Genomic DNA, 16,479 nt, shown 5'->3' on the forward strand with positions numbered 1-16,479 from the left:
CGCAGCGAACAAAATCTGAGAAAGAGATAGAGAGTACACAACAGATAAGAGGAAAATCAGTAAATTCTTTAACTTCAAACAACTGATACAAAGATGGCTCTGTCCACCCGTGCGCTTCCACTGTGTGAAGCTTAGATGGCGATCTAGACAGAAGATAGGTGAAGAGCTTAAAGCTAGCTGGAACAACAACTCTAACTGGGTGAAAGATAAGTGAGAGATGGCTGCGAAGGGGTTTAGCTTTTATAGCCCGCGAAGGTCATTAGGTCGGGTCTGCTGACCAACCTACCATATGAGCCTCCACTAGTCGGCCAGGGAATATTCCACGGAATATTCCCTTTACCATCGGGCCGGAGGCGCTGCCCCCGGACCCCCGCCAAGGGGGCCGCTGGCCCCTCTGGGACCCCCCCAGCTAGGGGCCACTTCCGCGGCCCCCGGACCCCACAATAGGGCCCCCTTTTAACTCCCTTAAACCGCAACTCGATGCAATGCGCCTCGAGTTGCTACCAGATTAACCACTCCGTCTAACCCAAAGATTAGACCCACAACAGTCACCTTTTTGCCATCCGGTCACATAGACCTCATCTGATATACAAGTCAGGACTCAACCAATGTCCGGGCTCACATTTGGCTTCTCCTCATAATGGGGGCCTTACAACTTTGAGCACCATGGATCATTGGTAGCACCTAATGAGGGTGGGGCATTGATCATATCTAACAGTCTTTCAATGGTTTTATCGATAAATTTGGCATAAATTCAAGCTTAAAGATACAACCACATCAAGCAATACATCATCTTTAGCAAGGACTATACAAATTGTTACCCAAAGAAGAAAATATAGATATTTAAATTCTTGCGCAAAGCAAAGATTTACAGAATGGTTACAAACCAAACAAAGAGTTGGGAAAAGATGGGTTTCAAGAAACCCTTAATCTTTGGCATATTCTAGTCTGATTGTGTTGCAGAAGAGTCCTTAGTTTTAGGCACCTCAATAGGGCCTTCAGAGGAGTCCTTGGTTTCAGGTAGCTCGACAGGGCCTTTAGAGGAATGACGAGAAGTGGGGATGCATGAGAACTTACAATGCTAGGCTTCTCAGATAAGTCTATGCTTGGAGAGCCTTGTGGCAATCTCCAATGAAAGGAATGTAAAAGGTTTGATAAGGCTAGCTCAAGGGCAGGTAAAGCCAAAGGCAATCCAGGGCAAATACGTTGACTAGACCCAAATGGCAAAAGTTCAAAATGCTTTCCACGTATATCAATGGGGTCTACACTTCCCAAGAATCTATTAGGCATGAATTCATAGGGATGATCCTAACTTTGGAATCATGTCATATTGCCCACACATTTACAAGAAATATGGTATTTTTTGGTAGATTGTATCTATGTATTTCACTAGCCTCCATGGACATGTGAGGTATTAAGAGAGGCAACGGAGGATGCAGGCATAGAGTCTCCTTTATCACAGCCTTTAAGTACACAAGACTTGATAAATCTGATTCTTCAACCATTCTCTCTCTTCCAATCACATCATCTAGCTCAGCATGAATTCTCTCTAGTACTTCTTTATCACAACCTTTAAGTACACAAGTCTTGATAAATCTAATTCTTCAACCATTCTCTCTCTTCCAATCACATAATCTAGCTCATCATGAATTCTATCTAGTACTTCTAGATTAGACAAAACCTCTCCCATGGCCCAATCGATGGTAACACTTGTTGTATCAATGCTTGCAGATAGCATTTCCTACACAAAGGAGATTAAAAAACATTATACTTCAACAAAAATAAAAAAAATGTGTATCTAAAACAAAAAAGTCAATTTGAAGAGTTGTATTAATCATGTTTGTAGCTCATCAATATTTGAATACATGCAACATTTTTATTGCAATATTCCATATATTAGATTATCTCATGATACCACAACATTGCCTCTCACATTTGATCACAATAGGACAAACTTAGTGCAAGGTATAGTATAGTATCTATTTTATTTCAACTCATGGATACCCATTAGAAGGAAGTGATGAAACCCCTCCAATACCTCCATCTTATTATCCCTCACGATTCCCCCACAATTATTAATGTGTTTTACATTATTAGATTGTATTTAACATGTGTGTGTGTGTGTGTGCGTGCGCACGCACGTGTGCGTGTGCGTGTGCGTGTGCGTGTGCGTGTGCGTGTGTGTGCACATACATGTAAGTAACATAGCTTTTCTACACACGTATGCACATGCATGTGTATGTAGCTGTGCACGTGCAAGGGCATCCATGCTTTTCAATTAAGATGAAGCTTCTCACTAGATGAAATTTCCAATTAAAACAAAAAGATTTAGCTTCCTTGCTTTTATTGCGAAACACCATATATAAGTGACATACGAATTACACATATATGAGTTTAGATCTCCACAATTAACAAAAAGATAAACTTCCTTCTTTTTAGATTTCTTTTCAACTTAGATTATCCATGTAGAAACCTTAATTCTTACAAAATGTAAATGCAAAAGGTGGCCTACCTTTAAAAGGGATTTGAATCGTTTTCCATTGACTTTGATAAGAGCACATCCAAAAAATCATTAGGAGGCTCAATCTCAACTTTTTTGAGGTCAGCATTTCTACGTTCATGGAGTAAGGCCTCAAAGAGCCTATCGAAAAGGCCATGGAGTTCATCCATGGATCTCTTCAATTTGCGATCAAGAAAGCCTAGCCATGGGATAAAGTCCCCCACAATAGGCACCTAAGCAATGCACGAAAATAACATTTAAATAATGTAAGTGCTCAACCTTAACTCTTTGCAACTCTTGAAATTAATGATGTAAGTACGACAATCTCTATCTTATTGTTTGAAAAAGCTTATAAAGAGATACAATTTTCCAATAGACCTATTCACAAATTAAGGTTGTTAACCTTAGTTTTTGCCCCTCCATGCCTAATTTCCATAGATGTCATCCACTTGGCCTAATACAATTAGATTCTAATGGACAATAATTTAACAATTGGCATTTTAAGGTCAAACCTTTGGTCCTCAAAGTTTGTGTGCATGTGCACATGTGGGGGTGTACATGTGCATGCATGCATGTGCTTGTGCATCATACATGTCTATATGTGCACACATGTTTTTTTTGGGGGGGTGTGAGAGATCTTATATAATAAGTGAAAGAAAGAGGCACAAAACTCAATTGTTTTATTGAGAGAGAGAGAGAGAGAGAGAGAGAGAGAGAGAGAGAGAGAGAGAGAGAGAGAGAGAGAGAGAGAGAGAGAGAGAGAGAGAGAGAGAGAGAGAGAGAGAGAGAGAGAGAGAGAGCATGTGCACATGTGTATGCAAACATGCATGTGTGACACTTCTTAAATTCTTATATATTGATAATAAAGGTAGAAAGGAAAGTCTATTAATACAAAATCAAGGTGATAGATCAAGGCTTGCCAAAAATATGTTTAACATTTGAGGAAAGAAAAACACAATGTTAGAAAATGTGAAATAATATAAAAGTGTCTTAAAAGTTTTCATATGTATAAAACATGGTGTTGTTTGAATATGTTGCATTTTTAGGTCCTTTTGTGAGTTATTTTCATGTGCCTTAACTTCTCTTTTTACAATGCTACTATATGTTTGGAACATTGATCTTAGACATGAAAGGATTTTATATTGATTGAGTATCAAGATGTCAAGGGGTGGCCAAACCCTTGACTACCAAGTTAACATGTGGTCCCATTACAATGCCCATCTTGGTGATTAGCCAAGTGGAGCCATAATCATTCTTTGCAATATAGAACACATCTTTAGTGCTACCCAGGAGAATGAAACACTTGACCTTGGGCTTAACACATCATCTCACTACCACTATAGCTAGCACATCTTGGCTATAAAATTGTGCTTAAATGATATTATTTAATGCTCTCATAGTGGATATTTGACCTCCATTTTATATTTGATATGTTCAACATTTCCCTTCTTGTCGTAATATCTATTCAATTTAATAAGTGAAGGGCTTATTTTGTGTTCTTGAATCTATTTTACCTCCATTCATTGAATGATTTTTTATGTGCTAAAATATTACTAATATTCACATTGTATAAGTATCCTAGCCTTGTTCACATGCGATTCTTGTACTCTTTAGGGACTCTTTATACAAGTTACAACCTATCTACATGTGCCAAGTCAATTACAAGACAATGACAAAACTGTTGCCTTGGCTCTACCATCGAGAGACAAGAAGACGTCCTTTGTGTGTGTGTGTGCATGTGCGTGTGCGTGTGCGTGTGTGTGCACGTGAGTGTGATATAATCACAATGATAATTCGTTTTCCTCTTAAAACAAGAAGAGAACACCAATATTCTTTTATCATGTGGCACACTTTATGCAAAGTCATACTACATGGATACATGCAAAAAAATGAGTAGAACAAAGTCATACTAAATGGATATGTGTGTAAAAGTGATAGATGCTTATATTGATGATAACATTGTTTCATCAGATTCAAACAATGAACTAGATTTGTGACTATGATGTGAGTGAAGCCTTCATAAAAGAAGGTTCGTGGTCATTTACTCTTGAATGCCTCATGGTCTACCATCATGTGCATGCATGCATACTATACGGTTAGGCAAACACCAATGGTTGGAGTAGGAGGACACGTCATTGGGTTTGAGAAGCTCATGTGTGCTAATGAAGTGTGATTCAATGAAATGCAAAGGGCTAATGCAAGTGAAGAAAGTTGCTAGGTCTTCAAAATGCTCCAATCACTTTCTCTATTACCCATGTTAACCAAATATATGCATGCTTTCTTTCTATTGGTCTTCTTGTAACTTTTATGGGGCCACTACAAGTGGAGGAAGAGTTCATCACGTGGTTTGCTACTACCTATTAATCTAAGGCATCCAATGTCCAGTATAGATTTATTGGTAAGGGCTTTTACATGGTTCGTCTTGGATCTAAGATGGAGAGAGACTAAAACTTAGGCTCAACATTTCACTTCAAAGGGAAGCTTGTATATGTATTGCCTTGATGCTCCTCCTTCTCAAATGATGGGGTGTTGCAACAACAAGAATGGTCTATGAGGATCATGTTTGACCTTTGTGGACCTTCCAACATGGCTTGATGGGAAAGTTTCAAATGTTGGCTTAGCTATTGTTGAGAGTGTAAGCTTGATATTTATGGGTGTGTGTAAAAGCACTCTAGTATGTGCTAGAGATTGTATGGTATGAGGATATAGATGTGAGGTGTGGAGAGAAGCTATGCATGATATAGGTGCACACATGTAAAGTGTGAGTAACAGTGTGTCACATGGAGACACACATGGAAATTGTGAGGCTACATAAACGATACCTCACCACCTCTATAGAATGTAACTAGTGTATGCGATGCAAATATAGTGAATAAATGTTGCGTGCCTTCTCTTTCTAGCAATGCAGTTCCTTCTCTATTACAATCCTTTGTGATAATGTGTAGAAATCATTTTGTCATACACTATGATTAACCCCACATTGGGATTTTTAACATGGTATTAGAGTTGTTGTTAGGGCTCTTGATCATGGTGTTTTTTCATGCTTAGTATGTCTTAGTCATCCTTGCTTTATAAAACAAATTGCACACTCATTACCATTATAACTGCAAATGAGCTGAAATATTTGAGGACTATGGGGAGGCCATTAGCATCTTGCAAGGTGAAAATGCTTGTTGCCATCAAACGACAAGTGGTGATGGCTAGTGCATAGCTAATTTAGAGCATGTGGAGTGGGACATTGGTATCCAGTTGGATCTTGCAATTTGAGCGAAGAGTTTGAGCAAAGGCACATGCTTGTTCATGCGGAAGCAAGCATAAAATGAGTTGAGGTTGTAGATCAACAGGAACTTGTCACAAAGGTGAAGCCTGTACAGTGCTCATGGAGAGAGCTCAAAGAGTGCAGGTTTGCACTAGCGTTATAGTGCTGCATGGGTACACCCATGTGAAACAGTCGTGCTCTGTGGCTGAGATTCTCCTGATCAAGAAGCATCCCATCCAAAACTGCATCTTCAGTAGTGGCATTGGCAGCATTAATGTATGTTGATACAGTGAAGAACGAACTTATTGATCCCGTGAAGGTGGACGCGGGCGACAGTAATGAGAATCTTTATGAGGGAAAAAAAGCTGCAACCATGGGTAACAGATAGTTGCACTGAAGCTTGACTACTCGAAGCAAAAGAATTGTACTCACCCATCGCATGAGGTTTCTCCTACCTGAGCTACATAGAGCTCAAAAGTGATAGTTTGCATGCATGTGTGTCTCGGCAAAGGTTGTTAGAGATGAGGTTGCACAAGAAATGCCTTGTGCAAGGGTCCTCCACCCGAGATTGGAATCTCAAAAGGACTTCGTAACTGTGGTGTGTGAGAGTGTGCACATGTTAGATGGATGAGTGGGTTTGTTGTGCCTCTCCCCAACACTATGATAGTTCAAAAAGGATGGGGTGGATTCGCCCAAGTAAGTGGTGCTCAAATGAACATTATACACACATAGTGACATGCATATGGTGGATTAGATGTGTCTAGCCATGTGTAGCACTCCAATATAGCATTGAGGGGGAGTGTCGAGAGGTAGCGATTACGGTCGTGAAATGCTACATTGGATGGGTGAAAAATTAAAGTAAACACCTCGCTTAAGAGGGGGCGTTGATGAGAATGTAAGCTCGGTATTTATGGATGTGTGTGTGTATGTGTATAAAAGCACTCTATGTGCTAGAGATTCTATGGTATGAGGATATAGATGTGAGGTGTGGAGAGAAATGTGCTAAATAGGTGAACACATGTAAAGTGTGAGTAATAGTGTGTCACATGGAGACACACATGGAAATTGTGAGGCTACATAAAGGGGGATTCACCACCTGTATAAAATGTAACTAGTGTATGCAATGAAAATATAATGAACAATTGTTGAGCATGCATATTGTGTGCCTTCTCTTTGTAGCCATGGAGTTCCTTGTCTATTACAATCCTCCCTGATGATGTGTCAAAATAAAATTTTCATGCATCATGATTAACCCCGCATTGGGATTGTTAACATCTATAAGGGTAGGGACTTTATGTTCTTCTACTACAACTAATACGGGTATTCTCAAGACCAACTACAATGCATGAATTCTCTTGGATTGTTGCAATGAGCCCCATGGAATCCTTAAGGCGTTTATTCCTCATGATTTAGAGCTTTGCATTGAGAATAAATTCTTCCCTTCCCAATGCTCGTTAATTCTTCAAAGAGAGCGGTCATTTTGCACATGCACATCCTAGAAAACATGGGTTGAAAGAACACAAAGCGGTGGATGATAGCAAAGGAGAAATGACGATTGAGATGGTATAACTTTAGTAGACTGAAGCAACTATTGAGAAATCCAATGTCTTTGCACCTCATGTCGATATATTTGCAATTGAATATTTCCAAGGGTGTTAGAAATGAAGATCAAAATAAAGCCAAGCATAAGCTATATGAGGTCAGAGGCTCTATTAATAAAGGGAAGAAAGGTATTGACCCAACGAATAACATTAACAAAGATAGAAATGGGAAAGGGCATAACAAGATCTCCCTTTAAAAAATAGTGAGGATTCCATTGGCAGATCTAAACTTTCATGGTGCTCTAGATGGAGATGAGTTTTTCATCTATGTCAATGTATTATATTGAAAAGACCATGGAATCACCTGGGATTAGGGTGGGTTCTTGGAATGTTAGAGGTCTTGGTAATGATGCTTGAAAAGAGGTCTATTACAACATTGTTTGGATATGTAAACCTATTGTGGCGGCTCTATAAGAAGTGAAGTGTTTCATGAAAATGGATGTGTGTTCATGGAAAATCAATCCTCGTGTGATGATTCGCTTCATGTGCATGTACTTTGTGATTTAGCTCTCATAAAAGATGATGGTTCAAATGTTCTTTTTCCTTGGCTTGGTGTGTGACATGTCTCAATTGGATATACACAAATCATATAGCTTGGTTGATAAGTGGAGGATGTAGGATAAGGTGATTGCATGATATTATATCTTTGAATCATACTAAATGTTGACATGCACATGCGTCTTGCCTTAACAAGGTGAACCATGATAGGGCTCTTGGCATTCCATTTCAATACATCCTTGTTGCTTGATGATAGGTTTTTTCTACCCTTAAAAGGATCCAAACTTTGGCAAGAAAAAAAAAAGGCATTATTCCAAATTTCAAATGGCCCAAATGTATTGGAGCAATTGTATCCATGCATAAAAGCTATGGAAGAGTTCAAGCTTGTAGTGGAAAGAAATTCTTTGAGGATTCGTGTGAGCTAACCTTTCCCATGGATTTGGCTTTCCACTATAAGGATAACCTTTCCCAAGGATACCATTTGAGCCTAACCTTTCCCATGGATTTGGCTTGGGATCATAGCTAAGTTTGTGCTAGTCCTTCATCATGGCCACTTTGAAAGCTTTAAATTGGTATTGCGTTCATGGACATGGTGAGTTCACTCTTTCCTAATTCTACAACTAGTGCATGCAAAATGGCTTGGTTACCTTTCCCTTTTTTTTGAGTAGATTTATTCAATAAGGTTATCCACTTGTCCCACTCCTCTTTGCTATGATCATCGACCAATTGCTAAGGAAATTTGATAGGAAGGCCCAAGATGGAGTTGTTAAGTGTCTACCTCTAGCTAATAGTAGCTCATTTACTACTCAAATGTTAACAAATGACAATTCTACTGTTGTTATGGTAGAGAAACAATTTGTAGACTCACTCCTCCAAACTTAAAGAAGAGTTTGCAAAACACTCAACTTCTATCTCAATCAAGCCAAGAATGATATGGTTTTTTGGGTTTGAATGAGCTTGAGCAATGGCTCTTGCAATATAGCTTAAAGACCATCAATCAAGGAGAGGTTTTGAGATAGCTAGGTTGCCTCATGGGTTTGGAGATCACAATCAGTCAAAGGTTTCATTTGATTTGAGATAAGTCCAAAGGCAAGTTAGAGAACAAGGACCATGTCTTACTTACTCCGACTCATAGGATAGTGGTAACTAGGACCATCCAAGCTAGTTCCACTAATGTTGGATCAACTTCAAGAAGAGCACTTGGGACAACATTGTGAAGCTATTTCAAAAATTTCTCTAGGATCATGGTGTCACATATTGTTGCCATTCCATTCCATGGGAATCATGACTATAGATAGATAGGATGGTGGGCTTGGGCTTGACAATATTGCTCATAAGGCATGGAGTTAAAGCTTCTCTCTTAAAAAATTTGTACCACAATGAGCCCTCCGAGATCAACCTTTCTCACTAGATCTCTAGTAAACTCATTACAAGTGGTTTTTGTTCTAGCATGTGTTGGGAGGAAATATTACATAATAGCCACCTTACCATTCAAATCCTCCAATCGAATGTGGGACAAGAATCGGTCAAAGCATGGCGCCTACCTTGTTAGTAAAGATTGAGTGGGTAGGAGATGAAAGTAAAAGGGGGTGACCCATCATTGCTACAAAGTATATGGATGTTCCTCTAAGTTTTTGAGGAGCCCTTTGTGTCAATCTTAGTCCCATTGCATTACAAAGGTAAGAGGTCATGGTTTGACATATGGAATTCATCCATGTGCTCCTTTTGGTGAATAGAGAAGATTGCAACAATATGAATTGAAAGTCAAGGAAAAGGATTGATCATTGTGCAACATCACTTCTAATGTAATTACTTTACTCTCTCAATATTAAAAGTGTATCATAGATTATAAAAAAGCTTGTAAATTTAAAAAAAAATATGTCCTTCATTCTTGTTTGTAGTCTGTAGACCAAACATGCTTGCTATAATTATCTTTGTTTATTATTTTGTTAACACATGGTTTGACTTTTTCTTCACCTTTGTTACTATTTGATGTTCAAACATTAGATGTAGAGATCTTATTTTGTTGTTTCTCTTTCCTATTACATGTCTTCTTCTATGTCTTTTTATCATCCAGTCTTCTTAACTTTCCCATTTCCTTTCTTGCATGCTACTTTCCTCGTACATTTTGTAAACAGATGATACTTCTTCTTGGCATGACACTAGAACTTAGGGCGCTACCACATTAGGACTTATGGTCTAGCAATTAATTTGTCATAGTCTAGCAAGTGATGTGAGCCTTGGATCTATAAAAGGAAAAAAGTTGCATAATATGCCAACTTGAGGTTGGCTGGCCTTGTTGCAAGACTTCAAGAAAGTTTAGTAAGCTTGGTGTTGGACAAACCTTAGCGCTCCATCATCAACATCCATGTTAGTACTCGACTTTTGATCTTCCAATGCTCAATGTTATTGGCTTGACCCATTGATCTACTAATAAGAACTAAGTAACCCTAGTAATACCCTTGAGGGGGTGTAATAATGTGTGAAGGTGGATGCCACACACCAACATTGTATACAATGTAGACTTGTTAATGTGTGGTTTAGGTCCAATATAGAAAGCAAACAACTCCATAACATCTAACTTTGAAAATGCCAATCCATTAATTGCTTGTTGTTACTTGAGAGAAGAACATTAGGAAACTATACATATAGTAAGCTACCCCATCTAACAAAACACATTGAACCATGACTTTTTGTAAGCTCACAAATATATAAGGAGAGGCCATACGAATGGCTTCTCAATTTCTCTTCACGAGATTTAAATAGGTACACTAAACATTATCCTTCACCTTGCCCTTTTTGCCGCCTCTCTCTCTCTCTCTCATATTCCCAAAATTGACAAAAAAATGATTAACTTTAGTAACATTCTGCTTTTGCAAGGGAGCCATTCTATTCTAGATTGTTATGGAGGGGGATGAGGACTACATGCGCACACCATCTCCCACTACAAGATTGTGCTTTTGCACATGAGACACCCCATTCTAGCTTGCTATAGTAGGGGATGAGGATCACATGCACACATCATTTGCAACTACAAGACTCTGATTTAGCAATGGAGCCATCCTTTTCTAGCTTGTTATAATAGGGGATGAGGACTATATGTAGATGCCATCTCCCGTGTCTACAAGATGGATTCGGAATGTCTTCCTTGCAAGAGCTTGACACTACCACATGTGAAAGTTGCCTATGAAAATGACTATTCCAAGCTTTGGAAGGTCCTCTTTGATCTTCTCATTTGGGATGTTGAATAGCGAGAGGAGTGGCATTCCTCAAGGGTTATGACAATGGATTGACATTCCTTATGAGTTACGAGGATGCATTTTTCTTGATCCTGGTAGGGCGTCCTCAAATGGAGGAGCTCATCGACCCTAGTATGGGACTAACATGGAGACTTGCCAGGGTCCAAGAAAGGAAATGCAAACTCGACAGGAACACTAACAGTTTTCAGACTAGACAAATGGCTGTGTGTGTGTGTGTGTGTGTGTGTGTGTGTGTGTCTCTCTCTCTCTCTCTCTCTCTCTCTCTCTCTCAAAAACACACCTGAGCAATGACGACGTTTCTGTGGATCAAGTCCTTGAGGGTGACGCCGGCCGGCAGCAAGTCCTGGATGGCCGCATCCGGGAGCCTCTTCCTGGTCAAAATGCGGCATAGGATGTTCTCAACCAGGCCGGCTATGGCTGCCGTCAGGTCCAAAACCCTAGGAGTACCTCCAGAAGCCCCAGACTGCTCCATGATCCGCGCGCCTCGCGCACAGCCTCACCCCTCCGCGCGTACGGGGAGGAAGGCCTGCACCCTCCCCGCCGTGAAGAGCTCCAGGGTGCACACCCTCCTCAGCTCCTACCCACGCGGCCCGTACACCCCCACGCCGATGGACCGCGCCTGGCCGTACGACACGCGCTCTGCGCTCTCGGACCGCGGCCGCCTCGCGAAGCGGCGGTCGCCGGCTCCCTGCAGGACCTTGCGGGCTAGAGGGGCCGACGACACCACCACGGCGTGCTGCGAGCCGAGCCGCAGGTGGAAGATGGCGCCGTAGGCGCGCCCCAGATTTGCCAGGGAGCGGTGGGGGGGCTCGGGGCCGGTGAGGCGCAGGAGGTTGCCGAGCACGGGCAGGGGGGCGGGGCCGGGCGGGTAGCGGGCCGGGCTCTCTCGCCATGGGCAGAAGAAGATGGTGATTGACAGGAATGGCACAATCACCAGCAGAGCCACCATCGCCCCTGATTGTTGTTGTTGGTGGTGGTGGTGGTGGTGCTGCTGCTGCTTCTGCTCTCGCAAGAAAGAAATCAGAACAGTTCCCTGCTGCATACTTCATATCTTTCACCTTGTGTATCCCTAGGCTAAGTAGCATGATACCAACTTCCAAGCTCACTATACTTAGTGCTTCAAAGACATTGATCGACCTTTCCCAACCTCTCGACAAAGAAACCTTCCTTGTATTTAATTTACCATGCTTGTATTAAATTTAATCATAAAACGTCTTGAAAACATTATTCTCATGAAAACATTATTCTCACATCACCAGAAAGTGGCTAAAGCCTCCTCGACTTTTAATGGCAGGAATTTATCACAAGCATCTCCTTGAGTCCTCACATTTTAAAAGGAAAGGTTTTCTCACAAGCATCTCAACATTTCGAAAGAGTACAAATGAATATACAATCGACTTTGTATTTGTGTAGCAAATACTAGGCGTTCCATGCCTAGATTCTCCTAGCACTTCACATCAAGATCCTCTCAATGCTTTACACCAGGGCTTAAAAAGCACAGATCATATGGCAAGAGGGTTCATGGGAGGTTGATAATAAGAACTTCAAAAGCTTTGGCAACTTAGACTAATACAATATTGAATGCATGAAATTGTAGTATACAGAGATGTGACACTCACAAATATATATGGAGTGAAAGACCAACTTTAATAGGATCAAGCCTAAACTATATCTCTAAAGAACCCTTACAACCATTTCTCCAAGTTTCTCAAAGAGAAACACATTTAATGGTGATTTTTGTTCATATTGAGCCTATCATGGCATGCACATTATTCCCATACACTAAGCTTACAATATTTCATAAATGTGAACCCATAAACTATATTGAGAAATTCTTCTTCTTCTTCTTCTTCTTCACACACACACACACACACACAAAATACATTAATTGAAATAGGATTATACATATTTTATTAATAATTAATTGATTTATTCATAATTAGTGATTAATAGCTTATTAATTATATTATTGTATCAGCACACATTTTAACTATTATACACACAATCAAGTGCATTAAAGTATTAATACTATGCACATTTTAAATATCATTAATACAAATGATACATGAAGGATAATTATACATAATAATAATAATTTAATATACATTATATATTATATATTTATTAACTATTATATTTATAATAATAAAAAATTAATTAATAAGAAAATAATTAATATTATAAAGTGTAACTATATATTAACATATATACATGATATATAATACTACACACACACGCACACACACACACACACACACACACAAGTTATATATTCTTTATTAATAATTAATTAACATATTAAAAATACATATAGTATAGAATTAACGTACAATTATATATTATGAATGAACAACAACAATAATATGTATACATATTAATTATTATATACTTATTAATAATTATAATATAAATATTATAATTATAATTCATATAAACAACAAGATAATGATAGTTATACATAATAATTAAGTATTAACACATAATTTAAGTATTAAGTATAAATATATGTATTGATTATAGACTAAGCATAATTTATGTAATAATATTAAATTATAATAGCAATACGGTATCCACACACACATAGAGAGAGAGAGAGAGAGAGAGAGAGAGAGAGAGAGAGAGAGAGAGAGAGAGAGAGAGAGAGAGAGAGAGAGAGAGAGAGAGAGAGAGAGAGAGAGAGAGAGAGAGAGAGAGATGTGGAAACCCAAGTATGATTAAGTTAACTTGACCACTATTGACAGTTACTTTACGTAATTGATTGAGGCGCTTAGAATGTAAAGGAGAAGAAAGAGGAAATACAAGAGATCAACTTGTGCTCGTAATTAGGCTTGCCCTCTCTCTCTCTCTCTCTCTCTCTATATATATATATATATATATATATATATATAGAACTTGTTTCCATCTTAACTTCATGTGCATGGAAAACATGTGGGAGTTTATTGGGTAGACTTGTACTTTGCATGGCCTACAATTAAGGGTTATCTTATCTTTTCTATATGCTTGGTTCTTTTATTCATGTTCTTTTTCTCACATGTCATTCTAGCATGTGATGCTCTAATTCTCCATTATCTTGATGTTTTGCAGCTGCTATTCTTTGTTTTTAGCTATGTATGGGGCCTCCACGTTGAGAAAGTTGCTATTTTTCTCCCTATTCACATAATGATGTGTTGTTACTATCTTTGTCTATGGGTTTGTATAGTACATCCTTTTGACGTGTTTAAAGTGGTCCTCAATGTTACGCTTGCTTGTTGTCATTCTCTGTATATTTTAGTGTTGTTATTGACTACATTGATTGTGCAAGTTGCTGATGATGAACTGTTCTGCATGGTGCTTTGGTTCTATATTTTTTTCCATTTGTGTGTTGATGGAGTTGAGCATTATTGTCCTTTCATGCTTGATGATGGCATGAATTTGTTATCTATTATAATTGTCTTTTGAATGTTCTACTTCTTCATGTTCCTAACCCATTGTTTGTTGCAGAATCCCTTTGTTGTTGTTGATACTTGTTTTTTAAGGTGTTTGTTTTGGTTGAAATATGCTTGGATTCTCTTTATGGTATGGTTTCATTCTACAAACATGTGTGATGGTTTGTATTCCTTTCATCTACTACTAGACTTTTAAATATGTATATGATCTTTTTCATGACTTTGTAGGGTCCTATGCATGTGTGGATCCAAGATTTAGTCAACCCTTTTCTCCTAATCGCATACTACAGACTAACATCATCCCCTTGATTATATTTTGATTGAATTCTACCTTCACCAAATTACTTTTTTTTAATATGTTTGTGCTATCTACATGTCCCTTTTGATGCTTTTGTGAGCATCGATGAGACTGACTTTGTTGAAGGTGAGTATACCTATCCATGGCATCCCTGGTTCTTGGTTGCAATTGATGTATTAATGCCTAATGGTAACCTTGGTTCTCGACCATGCAATGCCCTAAAAGGACTAAATTTGGATTACTACCTAGGGCTTGACACATTATATTTAGCTATGAAATTAGTTTTTTGTATAAGTCTTTGTCTTTACCTTAGCCTTGAGTAGTCTATTTAGTCTCTTTGATGTAAATGGGCTTATAAGATCATGTGACTTGTGGTTATGAGTGGTTGAGATAGACAATAAAAATGCCATAATTCATTATGGTGTGATCAACAACAAAGAGAGCAAGAATTCTCTTCAGGCCAAGAAGGAGTCTTTTGACTCCAAATCTGATGATTATGATATTAGATGATAGCAATGCTGATGATGAGGAATTTTCCTTCTATTTAGACTCTGATAGTGAGTCTAGTGATTTAGATTATGAAAGTGGGAAGAGAAAATAAAGACATCATCCAAGAAGAATAGGTGATCCTCTAGGGACAAGAAGAAAAGCAAATATAAAAAAGAGAAGAATGCCTTGGAAAAGCGGTTGGAGAAGAAAATAAACAAGTAATTGATGGAGATGGGAGTAGTAAATACCCAAAGAAATTTGAGATCTTACACCATTTTTCAAATAATTGGGTATGAAGCCAAATAATGTTGATATAATCCAATTGTAAAGAATGCAAAGATGCAAACAACAATAGTAGTAGCACTTGCAAATCAAATAATTCCTGAGATTGCACCACAAAGGGGATTTAGAGGGTTTGGTAGATTAGCCACAAAAACAATGGTGCAATGACTAGTCAAGAATATGGAATAATGTACAACAAATGCCAAGAAGATCATGCTGCATTGTGGATGATAGGGATATATGTCAGGGCTGAATTGTGAATTATGGGTAGGCCATAGGGCTAAAAGAGGAGTGAAAATCGAGAATCAACAAGAAACACGATCAACATGTACATCTCAAGGATAGCAACCACCAATATTTGTAGTAATGGTCTTAGTTGAAATCCCTACAAAAATTATAGAGAGATAGTCCATAGGCAAGTAGTTGAAGCAAAGAACTAAGGGAGTTATAATAACAAAGATGTCATGTAAGGAGGACAAGGTTACATGGCAGCAAGTGTTGGATTAGCATGTGAAGTGTGATTGCTTCGATTGCATCATTGTAGAAGATTGTCCAAATAACACTGAAGTCTTTGCTATTACAAGAGCTTTGCGAAGGAAAAGATAGTCTGGGACATGGAAGAGAAGGCTAGAGAAGAGGTTGCAAAAGAGGTGTAAAGACAACAAAGGAAAAGAGTAAGCAAACTTGGCCCCATAGACCTGCTACAAGAAATGCGAGTAAAGACAACAAAGGAAAAGAGCAAGCAAACTTGGCCCCATAGACCTGCTGCAAGAAATGCGAGTAAAGACAACAAAGGAAAAGAGCAAGCAAACTTGGCCCCATAGACCTGCTACAAGAAATGCGAGAAAATCAAGAATTTGACAAAGA

The 16,479-nt window shown here is 38.8% G+C and overlaps 1 pseudogene across 1 annotated transcript; it reads right to left on the reverse strand.

Annotated features, from left to right (window-relative positions):
• Positions 1-901: 901 nt before the first annotated feature.
• LOC148034567 (cytochrome P450 71AU50-like) lies at positions 902-12,325 on the reverse strand (annotated as a pseudogene). Its single transcript, XR_015691236.1, has 5 exons — positions 11,619-12,325; positions 11,399-11,588; positions 2,518-2,733; positions 1,664-1,741; positions 902-1,547 (listed from the first exon to the last, which is right to left on the reverse strand). The product of XR_015691236.1 is annotated as a cytochrome P450 71AU50-like (transcript).
• Between the last annotated feature and the right edge of the window lie 4,154 nt (positions 12,326-16,479).

The sequence above is a fragment of the Lygodium microphyllum genome, chromosome 6 (assembly GCF_053477565.2).
Source record: "Lygodium microphyllum isolate KBCC chromosome 6, Lygodium_microphyllum_v1.1.10, whole genome shotgun sequence".
Classification (NCBI taxonomy): domain Eukaryota; kingdom Viridiplantae; phylum Streptophyta; class Polypodiopsida; order Schizaeales; family Lygodiaceae; genus Lygodium; species Lygodium microphyllum.